Here is a 23,037-nt window from a genome sequence, read left to right on the forward strand (position 1 = left end):
AGCTGTCCTTATTATCTATTGTAAATTCGCTAAGCTGTTTTGCCAATGCTCCGCTGATTCCTAATTAGGTTTCTTTTCGAATAAAAAATGGTAATAAAATGCAAAAATTCGAAAAAAATTTCTCATTTTAAACCAAACTTTTTGTATCCGATAGGGAAAAGAGCTACACCAGCTCAAGGGGACAATCTGAAGAATTCCATGTAAATCATAGAACTGTTAGGTTAGCGACTTCATATCCCTTAACAGTTGCAGTTAGAGCAGCTTTTTTCCATACTCTATGCAAAAAAGAATATATGCTAGTGGCTGTTGTACTGTCTTTTTTATTTTTGTTGCAATGAATTATGCAGCTTTCTTGTGTGCGTGCATTATACTCGTACATGTACTTGACGCAAATTGTGTCCTTGTGTCTATTTTTACATGATATACGTTGAAATGAACAAATTTTACGTATTTAAATTAAAAAGGGATGTATGTAGGTTTGTAATAAAGCCATGACAACATACCCATACAGACATTCTACATTCATACGTAGAATAACAACAGCAGTTCTACTCATCAACCCAATCAGCTGTGAAAAGGCTTTGAAGTGAGCCACTTTAGGACCAAACAATTTTCAAATCGGATCAAAACTATTCGAGCCCTCAGATATCGAAAATATCTGTCAATCTGTGAGATATGTATATTATAGAAATTTTGAAGGTATTGAATCGGATCAATAATTCCCTTAGCCCTATATACCTAAGAGAAAGATTTTTGAACTTCCGGTTCTTCTTGATAAAATTGAGAGAGAGCATGTTTTTCTAATAACGGTGCATTTGTATAAGTAAAATGGATAAAATCGTGTGAAAACTTGCATTAGAGCCCATATAACTAAAAAACCTTATGTTTCTTTACTAGCGTAGACAACGCTTACGCGGTTATAACCGAATTAACAACAGCGACCCAGTCATTTCTTCTTTTCTCTATTTGGTGCCAATTCGAGGTACCAAGTGCAGCCATGTCCTTCCACACCTGATCTCTCCAACGCAATGGAGGTCTTCCTCTGTCTGTCTGTCCGTCTGTCTGTATATATACGAACTAGTCCCTCAGTTTTTAAGATATCGTTTTGAAATTTTGTAAACGTCATTTTCTCTTCAAGAAGCTGCTCATTTGTCGGAACTGCCGATATCGGATCACTATAACATATAGCTGCCATACAAACTGAACGATCAGTTCTTGTATGGAAAACTTTCACATTTGACAAAATGTATTCACGAAATTTGGTATAGATTATTTTCTATGGCAACTATGTAATCTCCGAAGAAATTGTTCAGATCGGATTACTATAGCATATAGCTTGCATACATACTGGAAAATGCACCTGTGAAGTGTATATTAGTTAAGTTTTTAAGTTTTTTTCTTGTTTACAAAATCAATTTACAACAATATAAAATGAACAGAAATGTACTAAGCTCTAAATTTTAATTTTTTTTTAATTTTTTTCTTTTAATTTATGTATGAAATTCGGAGAAACCTAAAATTGTATGACTAATAGAATCGATGTTTCTATATGGACCGGATTGTAACAGCCAAATTAAAGCAAATTAACAGTGTTGTGTGAAATGTAAAATTAAATAAATATATGTATATTTGAACCAGAAATCGAAGCTGTTTGGCCTAAAATAATATTATGAAACATACACATATGCACAGAAGCAGCCATAAGTCAACTTCAAAAACTTCACTTTAAAGTGTGTGCCAAATTGTCTAAATAATGTTGACATTAACAATTATTAATTTATTCCTATTTTTACATAATTTATGTTAAGTTTATTTGTACGTTGTTTATTGGCTAGGTGAACCAATCAAGCGAAAGTGTTGATTTCGGGCAAATACAGACCCGAGTGTGTGTGCGCTAGCGTATACGTTATGTATAAACCAATAATTTGTGTATGTGTGTGGATAGTTGTTTACCAGAATCATATGTACATATTTAGATATGTAATATATACATATATACATATGTATGAAAAACAATTCAAAATTGAAAAAATGAAAATTGGAAATTTGATTATTTTATAGGCGAAATCGATTCTCTTGGAATGAAAACAGGAATTTTCGGGAAGCAACCTTACGTACAGATATGTAGATATTTTGAATGAATATTCTTCGCCCACTTTGCGGTTGCGTTGCTAAACTAAATCTTTCCTAAGCCATAATTCGATTTTATTTGTTACCTTTCGCCAGCCGTTGCTCAAGGGAAAAATAAATTAAATGAGTTATTTGTATTTCACACTGTACAAGTCAATGCCAATCAAACCACTCCAAATTTCGAGCTTACCATCTAAACACTTACTTCTAAATTGTTCTAATTTCAATTTAAGGTGTTAATTTACGAAAAGCTTTTAGAAATCAATGCCCCTAATATTTATTAATTAACAATTAAAGGACTAGTAACAAAACGGTGCTTTTTGTGTGTACCATATGGTTGATTTTTATTTCTTTACTACCGCTATTAGTTTTATGTGGCATGAATATTTTCACAATTCTCCTTTCAAGATTTTAATAGATTTTAATTGAATTGTGTGCGCAATACTTTTGTCAGAAATTGCTCAAAATTTCATCATAGAAATGAATGAAAGTAATTTACTTGAACTCATTGTCCGAAAGACTCACCGAATCCAACATAATTGATAGATATATATATATACGTATTATTCTAAGCGTTTCAAATTCATTTTCCATTAATAATATTATACTCTACATCCGTAGCCTTATTTAATTTAATGGCTCTATGATTGATGAATGAATTTTGAATATTTGTTAATCCATAACCATGCGTGCAATAGTACGTATATTACGTTACTATAGAAACACTAGTAAGTCGCCTTCTTTTTATTCAACTAAAAAGTTAACTGCACTATTTCGTAAATAAACTTGGGCAATCGGCAATTTTTCAAGGAAGTTAAATGGACTTATTACCTAAGATCTTAAACCATAAACTTTTCAGCATAAACACTTAATTGTACGTGCATGCGCACTTGAAAATCTGTCAATTGGTTTGCCAATTATTTAAACGTAACTAGAAAAAAGAAAATTTATTTTTGGCTCGTAGTGAGAAAAATAAATCGACTAAACTTAACATAATTTATTCTGGCAAAAACTGAGAAACGTGCTAGTCGGAATTTGCGAAAAGAGCACTTCTCGAGAGAAAAGTGCAAGGTTGTGCCCCAAAATAGTAGTTGGTATGCATGTACTTTACATATGTAAGTATATACTATAAGTAGATGTGTCCCAACAATGTTTCGATTGTCTTTAGGACAACGCATTGCCATTTTGTTACCGAACTTCATACTCATTCCAAAGAACGTATTTTATTAAGTTTATCGTTTTACTTTTTTAAGTAATACTTGAATCAGTTAACCGATACTCTTTTAATCTTCTAGAATCGAACAAACAACTTATTTAAGTCGGATAGTATATCCTTTGTTTTCTAAAGAAGTATCCACATGCTCTGTTCTCTTCAATACCTTTGTAAGTAAAGCATTGGAGGACTTACAAATCATTGGCGTTTCACTTCTTATCTAATTGATTTCCTTGCGGGAATTTATAACCTCCCTGTTTCTACAGAGAAATTGCAGTAAAGGGGCTGGTTGCTACTAGGGATGGAAAGATTGTTTACAGAATCGATTCTCGACTCCGATTATTTTTTTTAAATTTTTCGATTCTAAGGGCCGATTAATCGTGCGCATTAATCGATTCTTTCGATTTTAAATTAAAAGGACAAACATTTATTTATTAAATCACAAGGCATAAATTGAATGAATAACTCAAATCGATTAAATAAAACACAAAAATAGTTAAAAACAATTATATTTTTTTTGTCTATAAATAATGTACCAAGAACATTACATTTCATATAAATTTTTTTTAAATAATTCAAGTTGTTTAAACAAGTTTAATAAAATAAGTTTTTAAATAAATTTAAAATATTTGATTAAGCTAGACGTACTATTATTATATTTTAATTGCTTTCCACATAAATCCATACAGCGCTAGGCGCCATTTTAATAAATTTCTCGTCAAGAATTAAGAATCGCGAGTTTTCTTGTGCTCGTATGTAGTATGTATAATTTGAAACTAGTCACTTAATTAATAGTAAAGTCGAATGTTAAGAATCGATTCTTAATTGACTTCGACTACTGAAGATCAATTCCGAAAAACCGATTAATTTACGAGAAAACTCGATTCTCGAGTAGAATCAGAATCGAGTTTACCATCCCTAGTTGCTACATTTATACACGTTTCGTATACAATTGATTTATACAATATATTTAAATGTGCGGCTGTAAAATTGAATCTGAATAAGTATACCTAGCTACATATGTATGTATGCATGTAGAAAATTGACACAGGTCCAAGGGGCTGCACTCCGCGGATATTTAAATTTAGCTGTTGGCAGATTTGCTTTTTTATCGCCGGTAGGTAATCCATTTCTGAAGGTCGTTGTCTTTTGTTAGCTCGAATCTGGAAACACTTATTGCGTCATGGAGTATCCACCCCAAAGTTTGAAGAACGAAGTTTTGGAAAGAATACGTTAGCTGTAATAACGTAAATGTCTACATACATAAGCGTATATACAATGAGTACCTTTATGTCTTATTACATTTCTTTGAATTCCATTGTTTGTATATTTTTATCCACCCTAATGTTTATATCGTAAATATACGCATGTATATACATATGTATACGCTTTGTATAACATTGGACCATTTTCTACACAATTAATTCGTCTGCTGAGAAAATATTGTGAACGGAAACTTTATTAAGTTTATGTAGTAAAATTAAATCCTCCGGCCGATGAACAATTACGCTGATAACAATAGAGAATTCCTTTATTTACCATATTTGTATACTCTAGCAACATGTTGCTATCATAGAGTATGATAGTTTTGTTCACCTAACCTAATCGTTGTTTGTATAACCTAGAACTAATTGAGATAGATATCGAACTATGTCAGGAAGATGAGAAGAATCCGTACATATATTTCAAACCGTTAAACCACTAAAACATGCTGAGAAGAAGCTTTTTCGGCATTGTTTCATACACCGTGAAAGTGAAAAATATCAGATAAGTACCACGCCCACTCCTCAAATAACGGTTTTGTCGCAAATTACAAAAAAATGCGATAACTCATTAAATAAATGGATCAAACGCATTAAATTTCACAGCAAAGATAGGTAGGTAAGTGCTTTACATACATACGTATTTGGTTGTAAATTTTGATCGCCCTCTTTTAGGTGACAACCACGCCTACTTCTCATATAACCAAAATCAAATATCAAGAAGTTATTAGAATAAAACTTTTCACAAATAGTACCCTTAATGTATTTCAACTAATGCTCAAAAATGTTTGAAATCGGAGGCACCGAATATGTGAAACCCAGTGCTTATGGCTGAGTTTGTTACCAAACATATCGATCAATCTGTGAGGTCTAATATTGAAATGCGGAGAGAATATTTTTCTCATGACAGCATGAGCCTTTGATAAATATGGGTACAATCCCTCAGCCTGCATATACCTAAAATAAATAATTTCGCACTTCCGGTTGACATTATGTAAGAAATCTTAATGAACTTCAGAAAGAACCTCTTTCTAATAACAATGCATCCTATTGCCAAAAATGGACGAAATCAGGGCAGCACTTCCCTTAGTTTGGTAACACCCGAACTTAGCTCTTCCTTACTTGTTATTCTTCCATTTCTTGCTCCCATGTACGCGCTTAAACAATGGATGTACATATGTACATACATATGTCCATTTCTATTTCTGGACTTATACCTTTTTTTTTCTTTATTGTACTCAGAATCAGCTGTGCACAAAGAGTAGCGATGATGATGAGTGCTTGAGAAAAAAGGGGTGTAATATTGATGTAAAATTGTTCTTGTGCTGCTGCATTTAGGGACGCTTGTATGCGTTTTTGAGAAGTATGCATTTGTAGGTGATTTCCTTTGCGTTGTGTGCCTTGCGCCAATTTTCTTTGTATGACAATAAAGAAAGAATTATCTACGACTTAATAAAAGATGTTTGGAGGGGTGATATTGTTTTCAACAAAGGTCTTTTTTTATTTACGGGATTTGCAAAGCGAAACGGTAAAATGCGTAGATTTTGTTAATGCGTAAAATATCTAAAAATGTGTAGACAAGTTTATAACAAACAAACAGTGAAAATATGAAGTGACGATATCACTTATCACTTAATACTGCTTATAATTCAACAGAAAACGGTATTCCTCTTTCATTTCCATTTTTACGTCTTCGCATATATGTATGTGTATACATGTGTAAGTATAAACATTATGCTGTTTTGTTGTTGTTACAGACTTGAGACTTTGTTATAATTGGCGATATGAACGAGATAGATTCTGTTAGATTCTGTTAGATTCTGCACCTCATTTCTATTTGTGAAGTGTGTTTTAAGATGACTCCGAACACCATTAGCTGTTCTGTGAGAAGATTTGCTATTGCTTGTAGAGAACTTTTTTTAGAAAAAAAATTTTGATGTTAAAAATTTCTAAAAGGCATCGAAAGCAATTCCGTTCCTACAAAAATTAACCGAGTTGAAGCGTTTTTTGTTTTACTGTTAACTCTTCGAAACCAATTTTGCCTTGGTTCACATATCTAAACATAAAAAAGTTTTTTTTTTTACCGAGAGAAGCAGTCTTGATTAAGTTAACAGAACTTAAGGACATTAAGAAAACGGCTCTAAAATAATGAGCAGTGCTGGTACCTTGGCCTGATCTTGCTGGGGAAAATAAAATGCAAAAATCGTTGGTATTCATTTCGCTCTCCCTGCTATTTTTGAGTTTCCTATGTATATGTATGTATACATATGTATACATATGTATGTATATATTTTTTGGTGGTATTTATTTGGCCGTTGAACCCGTGCCAACACCGTTACCGTTGTCTTGCCTTGCAGCTATTGCATTGGTCACTTAGTCGAACGTGTACATTAAGCGTGAATGTAATAAATTGTGACAAAGAGCGACAATCCTGCCACGCGCTGCCCATGAGTGTAAAAAATCATCATTTCTTGTGGGCACTAAAGTGCAGAGAACGTTGTGGTAAAGTGCATATGGTATATGGTATTCAAATATTGTAAACAAAAGTGAATTTTAAGCACCAAAGTGCCGCATTAAGTGACAGACATTCCCACAATTGTTTAAATATATGTATGTATGTATATATTCAAATAATATAATTTGCAAATATTGTGTTTCAAGCAAGTGTTTTCAGAAAGGTGGATAAATACGCTTAAAAGTAGAACGCTGACTACGCACTTCATAATTAGGCCTAGTTAGAAGTAGTGGAGCCAATTATATCATCGTATGATTCCGACCCAGGATTACAAACTCTTGCCAGCTCGTTAACGAAATATATTTTGCTTATAAAAAAGTTTTCATTCTCACTGTTTTCACCCTCTCTGTTATTTTATCAGACTCTACCAGAATAGCGACACAGTTTTTGATCTAATATTCTTCAACTTTGCGATAGAGTTTTTACAAAATTTTAGTTGTGAATTTTTTTTAGAGTTACTGGTTACTTAACGATTGTTTAATTTGAATTATGACAGATAATTAGGTATTTTAACATGTATTTACATTTGGTTCTCTCTATAAAAACTTAAAATATATTTGTCGATGTGCATGTTTAGTTAGCATATCGTAAATAAAAGTAAACATCCCATAAAAGTTACTTATTATTATCGCAGCAAATAAATACTCTGATAGCAATTAGGTGAGTGAAAATTCACTGGTTCATATCTGCTTCAGCATTAGTGAGATAATCACTAGTAATAGTTCACGGTTAAGCCTTTCTTCATAAACAAAACTTGCTTAATTTTTCCAATTTAGGTTCATTCAATGTTTATTATTCTTCCGAAGAGCCACAGACAACCATTTTCTACGTTGTGATATACTTTTCATTATTTAAAGTGACACGTTTGCTTCATCAAATTAGAAATCGTTTGGAAAAATAGCCGAAGTTCAGACAAGTAACAAGCTTCTTATCGTTTGCATTAAACATATCAATGAAATTCTTACCTTTTCTACAGTTTCGTAACGTTTTACTACATCTAAGATTAAAACTTATTTGTCTGAAAATTCAAACAATAAAATTCTATATAAACTCCTTTTCCAAACTATACATACAAATCTATGTATATACATATGTAAAAATCTATGTATTTATATGTACACAGCTTTAGTTTTAAGCAAACTCTGCTTTTATGATCGCTTTTCGTTGTACATACTTATGAGTAAAGTGCTGAACACAATGCTCGCGACACGACATGGCAGCACGACAGTGAACTGAAAACGGCGCATGAACAGTCGTAAGAAGGCAGCAACATAACAATGGCTGGCATGTACACAAGACAACACAGCTGTCCATTTTGCATGTACACAATTTCGTTGTGGCCATACTAATACCTTTCACTTCAATGAAATTTTAATATTTTGTTCAGAGTGAAATTTTTCATGCAAAAAATAAGTAAATTGGTAAATATTTTTGTTTTAAATTATCAATTGTTATTACAAATGATATAAGAGAGCTATTTTATGCTTTTATTTGTAAAATAACGTCAAGTTTGTTAGAGCTGTGAATAATTTTACATTTTACATATTAGTGGCATCACCACTCTACCTCATCTCTCTATCTTCCATTCTACTGTCAACTCTACTGTCGTCTTACTGTCGTTGGCAAATATAAGAATATATTGAAGTTAGCGAGAACGACAACTGTCGGCCTGCAGTCGTGCAGCTGTTAAAATAACAGTGTCCATAAGAACGTGTGTATTTTAATATTTGACAGATATCGTTTGCGGTCTGTCGCGAGCATTGTGTTCAGCACTTAACAGTGGTTGTTATACTCGGCTTTGCCATGGTCACGTTGTGTTCACGTTTTTCATGAGTGCAACCTGTGCTGGAGACTGACGCTGCTACTTGTACTCTCCGTCTATCTCGAGCAAAAGCAAGTTGTGGTGAATGTTCATTTTGTTAAATCATGTAATGGGTTGTTAGTAATGTGCTATGAGCATGTAAGAGTCACTCTTTCTTATCTGCATATCCTGTTCGAACTGAATTGCACCAGCCTATAGCTGATGCGCTTTGGCAAACGCCAATAGGGGTACACTGTGAGAAAATGTAGTAAAATTTTATATACATACATATATGCTAAACCGATGTGAGTGTGAAACTATGTATAACGATTTTGCTTGTAGATTTGAACAAGCATATTCGTTAAAAAAATGGTTTCAAAAGGCTTAAGGGGGTATTATATTCTAAAGACACGAGTTTCAGATAGTTTTTGAAGAGTCTTAAAAAAAAGAAGTTAATATTTTTAAAATCCATTTTTTATAGGTTATTTATTGACATTACCAGAAAGCAGGAAACAATCAACAAATTACAATTGTTATAAATTTTATAAATTAGCAGCTAATGAAGGGGGGTTAGTGGTCTGTAAAAATTAGAAAATAATATCGCAATGTCTGGTCCTACGGAAAATTTGGAATTTTTTTCACGATTTGGCGACTGCCTGAAAAAATTAAATTTCCTATAAAGAAGACTGTCTGAAATTTTCAGGTTAATCGGTTCAGTAGGAACTGAGAAATCGTGGGTATCGTTTTGATAAAGACAGTTTCGAGAAAAACGTGTTTAAAGCTCTGCGTAAAGCCGAACTAGTTTGGATCTCGGGACAGCAAAACCAAAGCCATATCTCCGAATATAATTTGAATTTTGAAAAATCCTCTGGTATAAGTAATTTTTGAAATTATAAAAAAGCTATTTTTTATTTCTAATACTATTGTACGTCCATAAGCAGCTTTTCGTAAAAAAAGAAACCGTATACCATGCATTCTTCAAAACATCTTTTATTTCCTCAATCGACACTCGCATTACTTTAGAATAACTTTACTTTAGCAAAAATTTAGAAAATTATGTTTATACTCCTGATTGAAAGATCTTTTGAGTACTGCTACGTATATAGTACATATTTAAATCATTTAATTTTTTATTTTTATTTTTTTGCTTGGATGACAGTAGTTCTCGTATTTCTGGCGATTCCACTCAATAATGGAATATTCCATATTTGTTATTGTTTATTGCAATAAAAGTTAATGAACTACATGTTTGTTTGTTTTTGTGATCATTCAGTTTCTTTCCTCAATTATTTGTTTCGATTTTATTCATTTTTCCATAGCGATCCATTTGCAATGATTCAGTGACACAAGAGAAAGAGTATTTACGTATGAATGTATGTTCTATATACATACATATAAAGACTTCGCATTATTCGGGGCATTACATTTTTGGATCTCTAATTTTTGTAATTAAAGAATTGAGAAGGTCCCTGTTTCGAGTTTCTGATATTTTATAGATATTTGGCCAAAAAAACTTCTGTCAAATTTAGTCCAACCTCATACTTGCATATATTATTGCCTCTTTAGGGAAAGGAAATATGGCGACAGCTCTGCAAAAATCTCAAGAATTGTTTCTTGCCCAACAATGAGCTCTATAATTAAGAATATTTTACTTGTTGCTATGTCAATGGGAACATATGTATGTATGTATAGAAAAAATATTGAAAATAAATACTCATCTGCACATACATACATGTATGTATATCTATACAAACAATAGTTGCGGAACTCAGTATCATAGCAATCGTGGTGTCAGAGCGTCTGAAGTACTTATCGAGGCTGTTGTCAATGACACCAAATAACACGCTGCGGAACAGAATATTACCATACATACATACAGTTTGTATGTTGTTTTCGATTCACCGACTTTTTTCTACCATGATATGTATGTGTAGGTATTATATGTTTGTGCACATATTCTTACATTGTAATCGAATTCGCGCGAGTAAATTTATGAAATTCTGTGAAGTGCCCGTCATTTATGGAGGAAATATACATACATATTTATGTGTACATATGTAGGTGAATATGTACCTATGAACATGTCTGAATAACTTATTTGGTTTACTATCGTGTCGTTGATTTAAAAGTAGAGCTTATTCGCCTTATGTATAGCCGATTATATTCCCTGTGCGAATAAATAGCAACGAAACTGACACAAAAGCAGTATGCTCATATGTATGTATGTATAAAATATTATTTAATTTCGGTTCAGCGTACGAGCGAGTTTATGTCGTGAATTTTGTTAATTATATTAAAATCATCGCGTAGTTCGAAAGTGTTTTGCTCTAAAATGTAGTCGAAGTTAGGAAAAGGTAATATACATACATACTTGTTGAGGTTTCAAAAGCTTAGAGCCCTATAATTAGTTTTCTATAGAAACCAATATATTTTTATAGGATTGAATTCTATTGTTCAAAATCTCATTTAAAGAAGATAAGTAGAAATCAAACCACTTATATACTTGTGATGTATTTTTGAATAGAAATCCTTTTTAGGAGTTTTCCATCATAAACATAATTCATAATATTTTTAAATTACAATGCCGTCTGAAATAATGTTCTTCTCTAATGTATAATCATTACTAAGATAAATCAGAGTCTGGACGTCTGGCAATTAGATTGGAAGTCTTTGCGGAAAGAAAAAGTAGCCCGTTGAACTTGACTTCAAATCAACATTGAGCAACATCGAGGCAGCTATACATTTGTAAATGAGATTATACGAGTGTAATTCGTTTGTTTTCATTGTAGTTCATTCTATTTCCCAACCCATTTTGCATAATTTTTCTGTAAATTAACAATATTAAACCGAATATTAATTTTTTGGAAAAATGTTATTTTGAAAATGTACTTTATTTTTATAATAATGTATAACACAACCGTCTTAACACTCTCTCTACTAAATTTAATATTACCGAAATGAAAATGCCGTCGGCATATGTGTAAATGTGATATGTTGCCTCTTCGAAATTTTCATAGAAATGAAAACTGCGTTGTCAAACTGCTGAAGTGACAGCTTATTGCTTTCAATATATGGCATACTAATTAGTTTTCCATATATTGCTTTCCATAAGCAATAGGGAGTCTCCACAGGCAATGGGCACGGCAATACAGTTAGTATAACATAAATTTTATCCTGTCGAGATGCCCCGTTAGAAAAAAAGGGGTTTGAGCGGAATAAATTGGCAAAAAGTAAATTAGCTTTTCTGCTGCTGCAGTACCATACCTGTTCAATGAGCAGCTCAGCGTAGGCAAATGCCTTAAGGGGGTATTCTACTCTAGAATTTTGAAAAAATCGATTTTTTTTCATATACTTAAAGTTTAGACCCTTAAGAACATATCCTCCAAAGGATTTTTAAAAATTAAAATTATTTTAAGAGCAACAGTTACTTTAGTGACGCAGTACCTAGCCCGGTTCGGCCGTATCGAACTTTTTAAACGCGTTTTTCTCGAAACTACTTTTTTCCACACGGTACCGGCATTACCTCAAGTTCTATATAACCGATTTACTTGAAATTTTGTGTGAACCTTCTTTATATAATCCTTTATCGTTCCTACCAGCATCGTGTCAAAATTTTTGTTTTTAATATTTTAAAATGATTTTTATTTTCAGGCAGTCACCATTTAAAAAAAAAAATTTTTGTGTTCCCTGAAATAGGGACTAGAACAGTATCCTTACTGATTAAGAACTTCTTTTGATATTTTCTTTCAGACCACCAGGAGAGTCAGAATCAATGTCACCAGGATGCGCCATTCTTTTTTACACCTGTCTCTCCCCCCCTCTAATTATTTTAATTTTTAATATTTTTTTCTGTATTCTTAAGATATAAATAAAAACACCATAAAAAATGGATACTAAAAGTATTAATTGCCTTTTTTTTACGACACTTTAAAAATTACCTGAAAGTCATGCTTCTAGAGTAGAATACCCCCTTAAGTATCCATTTGTATTTACGCGTTTTTGTTTCCACCGTTTTGGTTATTTACCCGTTATTTGTCCTCTAACTACACTGCTTTTTTGGTTTGTGTTTTGGAATTAAATGTTTTCGTACATACATACATATCCACTTAGGCATGTGCAGTTATGTGCGTACATATAAGTGTATGTATGTATGTATATTGTTTCACAAAAAAATTGTCACGTTTTTGCTTACTTTTTAAAACGTGCGTGGCATAAAATACATACCATTAAAATGTGTTTATTATACCTAATGCTATGCGTTAAATATTTAGTATAAACTGGACAGAACAGAAAATCGACTTCGAAGAATTGTATATTAAATTTCAAAATATATACAAGCATATAATTCAAATAATGAAAATTATTCCACTCGCTCTTTGATTAGAGTACCGTTGCAAATTTCGAGGATTCCTTTTTATAAGAGTGTCCGCTATATTGACTATTCTGATTACTTCGCCAAATGCAGTTTTATAATATGTAATTTTTGTCCTTCCAAGATTTATAAAAAAGAAAGAAATTATACCATGGAAATGCATAATTAATATAACCTAAATATCTTTTTATCTACTAAATTTAAATATTCAATGTAAATACATACATACATATGTACGAGTATGTCACTTTCGAAAATTAATTGCTATTTTATACAAACAGAGACAAATTCGGAATATTCATATTATTACGTTATGCATATTGAACGGAATCAAATAAAGTGAGTATCACGTGAATTTTGAATGAACGTGTTTGCGAGCAACAGCAACGCGGTGGTTTGGTAAAATTACAAAAACAAGCTTTTGTGAACAGAAAACGTGAAATCTAGATAGTCGGCGACAAGTTTGATAAATGACTTGATAACTTGTTTGACGTAAATGAAAAATATAGAAAACTTTTTCGTGGCGCCAAAAAATCAAACGGACTGGCGTCGGAGAAATAAAATAAAACAATTTTCAGAAATGAATATTGCTAATATTCACTTTAGGAAAGTGTAAATATGTGCATATGTATGTGCATAAACGTGTCTGACTACAGCAAATTGTTTGGATATAGCGAAGTGTACAAAGTAGCATTAATGAATAAAACCTGGTCACGTGTTAGATGTTTCTAAGAATTAAATTGTATATTCCTTGAATAATATTAATATTAAAATACATATTTTTCACACTTTGCTATATACAAAATATTCACAGGCAAGGTTTGTGTGGCATGCCTTAATTCACTCTACTTTGTCAATCAAGAATAACTTTATTTTACTTTAATTCTTTTTTTTTATTTTGTGGAGACTTGTGTACGAATCGATCTGAAATCACTTGTCAAGTGCAAATTTTTATTTCTTCATTAAAGTTAAAGCGTTTCAAATGATTTAACACCAACAAAGCCAAGCACAGTAAAGACCTTCTTAAAGCAAATACTATCGTTTGAATTTGTTTCAATCCCCCGACCCTATGTATCTCTCAATTTGTTCATTAGTGTAATCAAATGTCTTCCATAACATGCTTTTGCTTTTCTAATAGTATGGGACGTGTAGTGTAAATTTATTATAATTATATTCAAAGCTTGCACGAGGCGATTGGCAACAATGAGCGTCAGTTTTAATCTGCTAAGACAGTTGTAGAATTGAATACTAGTTGTTAAATTTACATTGCATTACGTCTGGACTGGTGGATTAATATCTGAATATTGAAAAAGATAATCTATTGAATATTATAAATAACAAATAATAACATGCCAATAAATTGTGCTGTGTAATTACATTTGAAAGTCTTTAAAACTATATAAAAATAAAATAATACACTTTGACATTCCCTCTATTCTTATGATAATTCATAAACGCTAGTCTATTTAACCTAGTCAATCAGATTCGTTCCGATTTAATCTCAAACAAAAGGGATTTTTAAGTGCCGGTCGTCCCTTAGGAGCGATTCGTTGCGTTTGAATCCAGAAAAACGTTTCTCATCTCAACCAGTTCGCAGGTCACGATGATCATCCCTTTGTCGCATAAAAGTCAAGTGGCAAACCACAAATGGGGAGGGAAGCTCTAAGCATCTAGCTGAGGTGTAGGTGCCAATTAAATGTAACTAAAAAGAATAAGAAATGAGGAATTAATCAATGAGAATAATTGACGATTCTATCTATACTATATGAATATTGTTTGTATATGCTCTTTTTTATATGACTACCGATTCTGAAAATAGACTAGACAGTAGAACGGAACTTTTAATGAAAGCAGATATGCACATCTATTTGGTAAATATGTATGTATGTATGCAAGCGCTGAGCCATCGGACGGTTTTATTTGTTCATACTTTGCTCTTCAATTGTTTTAATTATTGCCTAAGTCGTTCGTAATTAATTGATATGTGAGTGCAAGCACCCCAACCGATTCAATAAGAATTCAACAAAATTATTTTGCTTATTTTTGCCTCAAGGCTGGTGGAAGTAAATTGTTTAAATATAGTTGCGTTGCATTCTAATTTATTTGTTATTTATAAGTTTATTTAATTTTTATGTACTATTATACTTATACATATGTATGTACATATGTATTTAGCTGAGCAATTGAATGCAATTTTCATCGCTTGCTGCAGTAGATGAGCGTCCAATGGCACACCTATAGGCTTACGTGTGAATATATACAAACGTGCGTGTATGTGTATTAATGTGTGTAAGTGTGTGTTTACAATATGGGACGATTATCCTTACGGTTGAATGTGGAGGAGAAATTTAAATTAAAAGAGGAATAAAAGTATCTGATTTTACTAAAAATATTACAAATAAGAGAAGCATTATTATCAATTAAAGATAGATGAAGATACCTGCCTTGAATTCTGCCAAGATGTGAACCAACATGTGAATTTTTCTTAAAATTATAAGCCATTTCTAAGAGGCTGATGAATTTATGAAGACATTTTTCAAGTTAGAAGTGAAGTTAGTGATTGAACATATTTCTGTGGGAAGTGATCGCTGTTAAACAAACCACCGCCCCGCATTTAGTATGGGCTACGTAACCGAAGTAAACCTTGATTTTTATTTGTATTGACTATTCGTTTTGTTTGATAAAAATCACATTATATTAAATGAAAAATTGAAGTTTTCTTTCATAACTTTAAAGCTATCGGTTACGTAGCAATACAACATTTTATTGATTAGTAATAAACTATTTTCAAATATATAATCTAGTGAAGTTTTATTGGGAATTATATTTGTACTCATAATTACATACAAGTATATACGGCTGGCATATAAAAATATATATGTACATATGTAGCAATTTCTGACATTTTATCAATTTTAATTATAATAAACACATTTGAATCAGGGGGTGTTGCCAGCTAGTTTTTTCTTCATTTAGTATGTGATTTTTATTATTGCTATAAATAATACTTATACATTCTGTAGAAATTTTTGTGTAATATATGCTGAAAGCAATATTACAGGAGGAAAGCAGGACACTTGAGGGATGCGTGCATATTATCAAAGTTCATTAACCCTTTAGTAGTAATCTGACTCTGTTTTAGAAAAATTTTAAATTTGCAATCCATAAACGTATTTTTATATGAAGACAGCAAACCACTAATTGGAGTTATTTCAATATCAATTTTAGGGGGCAACACTGAAGAAATAGGTTATGTATATTTTGTTAAATTTGGCAAATACATATGTATGTACGAATATTGGTTGCTAAAACCTGCATTCTTAATATAAATTTTAAGATAAAGCAAGATTAATGATCGCTTTTTAGGGCAATAATGGGTTAAACGATTAGCATCGAGCGTCACTGGACTAACGAAACGCCCCTGCAATACGCTTAAATGTGGTGTAGCATATGTGAATGTGTATTTATATGTACATTGTATGCAAAAGTGACGTTACAATGTCAACGACTGCCGAATCAGACGCGGCTGGTAACATTGCAGTAGTGTTGGTGGCATAAGTCGGTTTGATTATCTGCGCGTTTGTATGTGTTTAGTTTAGTTTTCACGAAAATACATACTTACATGCATAATACTATGTAACATTATTAGATCGAGCCGGTTCACGTCGGTGTTTCACCGATTCCTACGATTCATATAATAACCTTGATGACTATGGCACTGGTATACTTAGGCCTTCACATTATGTTACACCATTCGGCATTCGAAAGCCAGGTTCTCTCTTGATTTTTCTGAGACCGCTGTTCATAACATACTGTTTCGTTGGTGCTGCTACTACTGAGCCCTGAAAATAATTGAAATTCTACTTAATTGTTGTTGTTGCTGTCATTAGTTATAGATGATAGTGTAATAAGTAGTTGCATTTGTTTTTTCTTTTCTAATGACTTTTTAATTGGGATTGTTAGAGTTAATCTTGCGTTCGCAATTCTCTTTTTTAGTTCTTTATACCGATGCACTTAGATCGGTATACATATACTTACGTATGTTTGTATGCATAAATTGTTAAACTCGAATTTCCCTCGTTTCTCTCGAAATCTGCTTTCTAGAAATATTTATTGCAATGCAGCTGTGGAAGGATTCGTATGATGTGGGATGTGCCTCTGATAATAAAAATTTAACTTTGATTGGAATTGCTTCAGTATTTTAACCAGATCTCGAAAATATATCAAATCCTATCGTATAAGGAAATGTGTTGGTCAAGCTTTGTCAAAGTAGTTTTGATTTTGCAGTCTGTGTAATTTAAGTAATAGGGGTGTCAGAAAAAAATAAATAACTGGTTCATCTGGTTATGTATCGTCAAGGAGGTACCGTAATTACAGATATTATCTACCTAATTACAGATATTATCTACACACACATAGGTATCGATGAGCTTATAGCGCTACAAACATTAACATTGAAGAACCAATCCATATGTACACACTTTTACATTAGAGCGGGTCGATTATTTTTCTGTAAAATCGCGTATTCGGAAAATGATACAATGCTTTCAGCAATCTCAACTTTCAGAAATCTCAAAAAATGACAAAAAACTTTGCCTTAAAAGTCGCTGGCTCGAAACCGGTTTTAGACCCATAGTCTCTTATGCAAAGCATGAATACAGTTAATACAATTATTTGCAAATAGGCTGATGCCAGCGAAATCGCTTCCGTTGAAAATTTCACACTTTTAGTTATTTGTTTACGAAACTAATTGACAAATGCAGGTTATTCGTCTCTTTTATAAACCAACAAAAATTGTATATCGCTGAATGTGGATAAATTTGTAAACACTTCGCACATTTTTCATAACTTGACGTTTTTTACTTAAAAAAATTTTGCTGACATTGGACGATTGTGAGTTTTAGCCAAGAAGTACAACGAAGTTGGAATATGGTACAAGACTAAGTAGTACTGGTGGGTATTTGTACATAGTTCAGATTGTTATTACTATGTATGTCGCAATGCATATGAGGTGTGTCTATCAGGATTAGAGGTGAAGACGAATAACTGCCATGTATGTATATATTTTCTCTTTTTATTATTCTGGAATCATGTGCCTCTCGTTTTGAGCAAATTTTTCTTCTAGTATATATTTGTCCCAAGTCCACTTCTTTAGGTTTGTACCGCCCTTCCTATTCGTAGAACTCTTTTATTTTTTAACTACACCTCGTATAAAACAATGCAAACTTATAATTCGTTGAATCAGCACAAAATTATGTGCTTTTATTATTTATCGCTTTAATTGAATGAAATTAGTCACCTCATGGGCACATATTATGCTCTTGTTTTTGTACTCTGCTCCACAGTCATATCAGCAAATACAGAAATGTTTATTTTTCAAACATTACAGTATTCTAAGTGAAGCTTGGAAACTAATAAAAAATAATAAAAATAAGTAAATTAAGAAAATAAAATAGAAGATAAAACTTAAAAACTCATATATGGTTTTTCTCAATATTTTGTTTAGGATATACATATATATGAATGTATTCTCTTCCATTTATTATATATGTTAATTATAAAACCTGGCTTTTCTTTGTTCAACAAAAGCATTTTGTTCTAAGGCCATATACATATGTATATATATTTTTAAAAATAAATTTTCGTCTACAAAATAAATTGAGATAGCCTTTTAATTATTAACTGATTGAGTCTAAATAATTAATTATTTTTGTTGTTGGAATTTCAATTACCCTCGCATATTCCACCAAGCGTTACCGGCAACCAAGTCTTTTGGTCGGCGTTAAGCTGCCTGAACGGTTTGCTAGGCAATCGGCTGAGCGAGTAAGCGATCTAATGACAGGTAAAATAGTTAAATTGCCTTGAAAACTGGTTGAGAGAAAAAACCATTGCTTCGTACGTATGTATCTATATCTAGTCATTTACCATATTTACATATCTATTGTTAAACGTGTGCATGCATAGTTATTGACGTAACTTTTCATAGCTGTCACATTCAGTGACATTTCGCACAACGATACATTCCTACCAATGGCTAGCAAAACTTGGTCCCATCTGCTTTGATTGTACTCCGTTAAGGACAGCTAATTACTCCTTCTGCCTGAAAATATGTATATTTTTTAATACAAATGGAAAGTTAAGCGAAGTGAATACTGTGGGCCAGCGATTGAATGCTGCTCTTCAATGTAATCTCTCATAACAAAATTAGTTCACTATGTTCAAAGCTGCTTTAACAAAGGAGCATAAACGTGTTCTCTTAACCATATCTTAGTCAACTCCATTGTTATGTTTATATGGTTTTTTTTGCATGAAGAGAAAGATAAGTTTTTGATAATAAATGTGGAGAGAATTAATATATGTTTGATTCGAATTGTCTACAGTTTTCGAAGCGAATGCTATCCGTTCTGAAAAGAATGACCCTTTATATTATGTACTATTCCAGGCATCTGAGGATCTCATTGCAAGTTTTGCTGGGTTAATGCATAAAAGTCGTCTGGCATAGCAAGACACAATTTGTAATGAACGTACATATGTACATATATAAATACACACATCTATATATTATATATACATATGTATGTTGTTGTGGGGAAACCAGCTGTTTTGAATTCTTTATTTATATATGTAGAATTTGTGCGATGTCGTATCACAGCGCTCCATGAAAAGTAAACTTCACATCGGATTTTCCTCTCTCATTTGCTATTCTCAATACACTACGTATATGTGTGTGTATACAAGTATGTTCGATGCTATCGTTTATTAGTAGTAGAAACAGAGAAACTGACTGCCTCTTTGACGGCTAGTGCTGTTATCCACCCTCCTTCCTTGGGCAGCCACCCCATGTGACAGCTCGTTTGCTACTCAAAATCTGTTGCTGCCGGATCTTCGAACTGTTGCTCACTTTAGCTTTGTGTTGCTGTTCAGTTTGTTTAAATCGTTGGAAGGTGTTGTACGCGATATTGCGCTTTCGGTTTTCGTTGCTAAGCTTCTGAGCATTGTTTCGCATTCGCGGGTGTATTTGCTGTGCGTTGTTTTGCTCGATGCCTGAGACGGCGCGTTGTTCTGCATAAAATATTTTGCTTTGTTAATTGCCGCGGTGAATTCTCAGAAGCTTTCCGTTCGCCAAATATAATTAAAGTTGTTTTGGTTTCGAAAATTTGCGTTTTCTGCTGTTAAAAGCCATTGAACTGCTTTGTTATTAAAAATACGGACGAATAAACTTCACAAATGGTGTGTATATAAACTATTTTCTTACGGTTACATACATACATACATTTTAAAATTTAATTGGTTGGTGAACGAAATCCGTAATTGCAAAATAAAATTAAGAATTTGAAATCTACGAAGTTCTTTTAATTTAAGCGTGTAAATGTGCTAAGAATATCTTAAAAGGAAAATATTTAGGGTCTCTGAAAGAAACTTGAAATTCATCCAAGATATTTCATGTTCTACATATGAAACCTTCCTGAGGGAAAATGAGAAAATATCAACAAATCAACAGATCAACAATTTGTGGGTAGTTAAAAGAGGAACAAATTTTTTCATGAGCTCACCAACAATGAAAGTTTTATGTGGAAATTTATAATTTCAATATACGTTTTAGTGCCATTGTTTCAAAACTAATTTAAAATATGTAAGGAAGACCGAGCATTTTATACTCTTGCAACTTGTAGGAATCAAAGTCAGGGAAATACCTTAAGGATCAACCAGAGCATCGGAATCTAAGCAGTTTTATGTAATACATATCCTATTTATAAATCCGATCTCAAAAATTGTGATACTAAGTAGTTATATGGGGGCTAGACCAAGTTTTCACCCAATTTTATCTATTTTTGGCACAAAGATACATGTGTACATTACCATGAGTAAGATACGCTCTCTCATATTCTCTGTGATAATTCACACATTGGCCGAATTATGCGGTATAAAGTCACTCGGAAGTTGAAAAATCGTTGTATTAAGGATAAGAAGACTCAGGGAATAATTGACCCGATTTTTGATATACAGAGATACTATTATGAGGAAAGGATTATCTCTGAATTCCCATGCATTGACCGCTATTTTCGGTCAAAAGTCAACTATAGATCTGGCGTCCACATATTCGGTACCTAAGGGCTTGAACAGTTTTGATTGGATTTGGATAATGTTTGCTCATGAGGTAGCATATTTTGATGGAATTATTAGTGGAAAGTTTTAGTCCGTTATATTTATTTGTGTACTGGAAAGTGAATAAATTAAATGGATCATTAATATACAGTATTTTGTAAACATCATGGCTAATTAAATATACTCTGTTCAGGGTAAAAAACCAAAAATAATATGGCCTTTACACTTTATCTCAAGTTGGATCAGCTGTACCTACTTATATAATCTGTATATGTAATTACTTATGGACGTCAACTATGTATAAGCGAAATGCTCTTTATTTCAATGTGTTTTGCTTTCTATAAAGAAGCAATGATTTTGTGGGCGAAGGTGCGTAAACCTACGACCGTCAACATCTCTTACAATAATAAAAACAAGGGGTAAAAGTAAATAACTGTTATTACGCATAATGAGGCACGAAGCTCCATGCTGTTGCCTCTACTGGTATGCTATCGTAGGCGTTCCGTCTGTCTACTAAAGCACAGAAAGTCTCCGAAGAACAACTTCTGTTTGCAGCGCGCCCCAGACAAACCAGCGGCATCAATTTGCAATCAATGAAATGATAACAAATTATTGTATAAACCCAAGGTCAGCTAGACTAGTGGCAGAAACGAATGGCTAATGAGAAAGCAAAGTGACCGGAAGAACTCGTCACAGGGTGAAAGAACAGACTTCGGCCGCCTGTTGCTATCGGCAAATGAACTTGTTGTGCTTGCAGCCGTTAACACGTGTTTGTGATGGTACTTTATGCTTATCAGTTAATAGCGAGCTGACAAAAGTCCGCGAATATGGGCATGTTTCACTACATGTTTTATCAGCTACTTCGCATTGAGCCATTGCCAACAAATAATAATGACAGTTATAAAACCACAAATGTAATCACTTTCATAATCTTTTATTCGCATGAAATTGTTCTGGTCAGACAATGACAGCGTTGTTGTTAATTACTTTTTCATTGTTTGTCTTTATCGTAGAAGCCAAAAAATTGCACAATTAATTGAGTAACTTAAGCAAATATTTGATTTATTGAGTTTTATTGGAGCAATAAATTAGCCAAGCGACTAATTAACTTCTATATGATGTATTGCTCTTCTCAAACAAATGTAATATAGTGGATAAGTATGAATAAATAAATAAATAATTGTTTAATCGAGCAATAATTCAGAGTGAACGGTTATAACAATCCTCGCTTCATTATAAAGGTTTCTTCCTTGAAAAAAATTAAGTGATATAATAAAAAAATAAATTTTATTGCAACTTTTAAAGCTTAAAAACAAATATTCTTATCTAAAGTGGCCTACTTTTTAAGTTACTAAATAATTGCTTAATGGGCGGAGGGTTTCGTAAGTGTCAGTTCAGCGAAAGTATTAAGTTTTCTGTGAATATTTCAACAATAAAGTGGTCAATTAAGTTCCGTGTTGTTACTGTTAAGAAATACGTACTTGACCTTATTATGCGCAGAAAAAAGAAGGAACGCAAATATTAATGTCTCCGCAAACAAATAAACCTCACATAAAGCAAATATTTGCTATCTTCTTAAAACGTATTTCAAAATATGAAACGATAAGGAGAAAAATAAGTGAATCGAAATCATCGTTG

The 23,037-nt window shown here is 32.5% G+C and overlaps 1 protein-coding gene across 4 annotated transcripts in view; it reads left to right on the forward strand.

Moving 5' to 3' along the window:
* The window catches only part of LOC120773696 (organic cation transporter protein), a 29,946-nt gene that overhangs the window by 2,132 nt on the left and 4,777 nt on the right, over window positions 1-23,037 (forward strand). Inside the window, exon 1 of one of the 4 annotated variants that reach the window (XM_040102758.1) lies at window positions 6,115-6,133. The exons of 1 other annotated variant lie outside the window; for it this stretch is intronic. The gene's annotated coding sequence lies outside the window, so the exon portion shown is untranslated. Of the gene's footprint in view, window positions 1-6,114; window positions 6,134-7,005; window positions 7,108-20,235; window positions 20,524-23,037 lie in introns of those variants that run through there. 2 more of the 4 variants (XM_040102741.1, XM_040102750.1) reach the window with 2 other exon arrangements.

Source organism: Bactrocera tryoni, chromosome 1 (assembly GCF_016617805.1).
Source record: "Bactrocera tryoni isolate S06 chromosome 1, CSIRO_BtryS06_freeze2, whole genome shotgun sequence".
NCBI lineage: Eukaryota > Metazoa > Arthropoda > Insecta > Diptera > Tephritidae > Bactrocera > Bactrocera tryoni.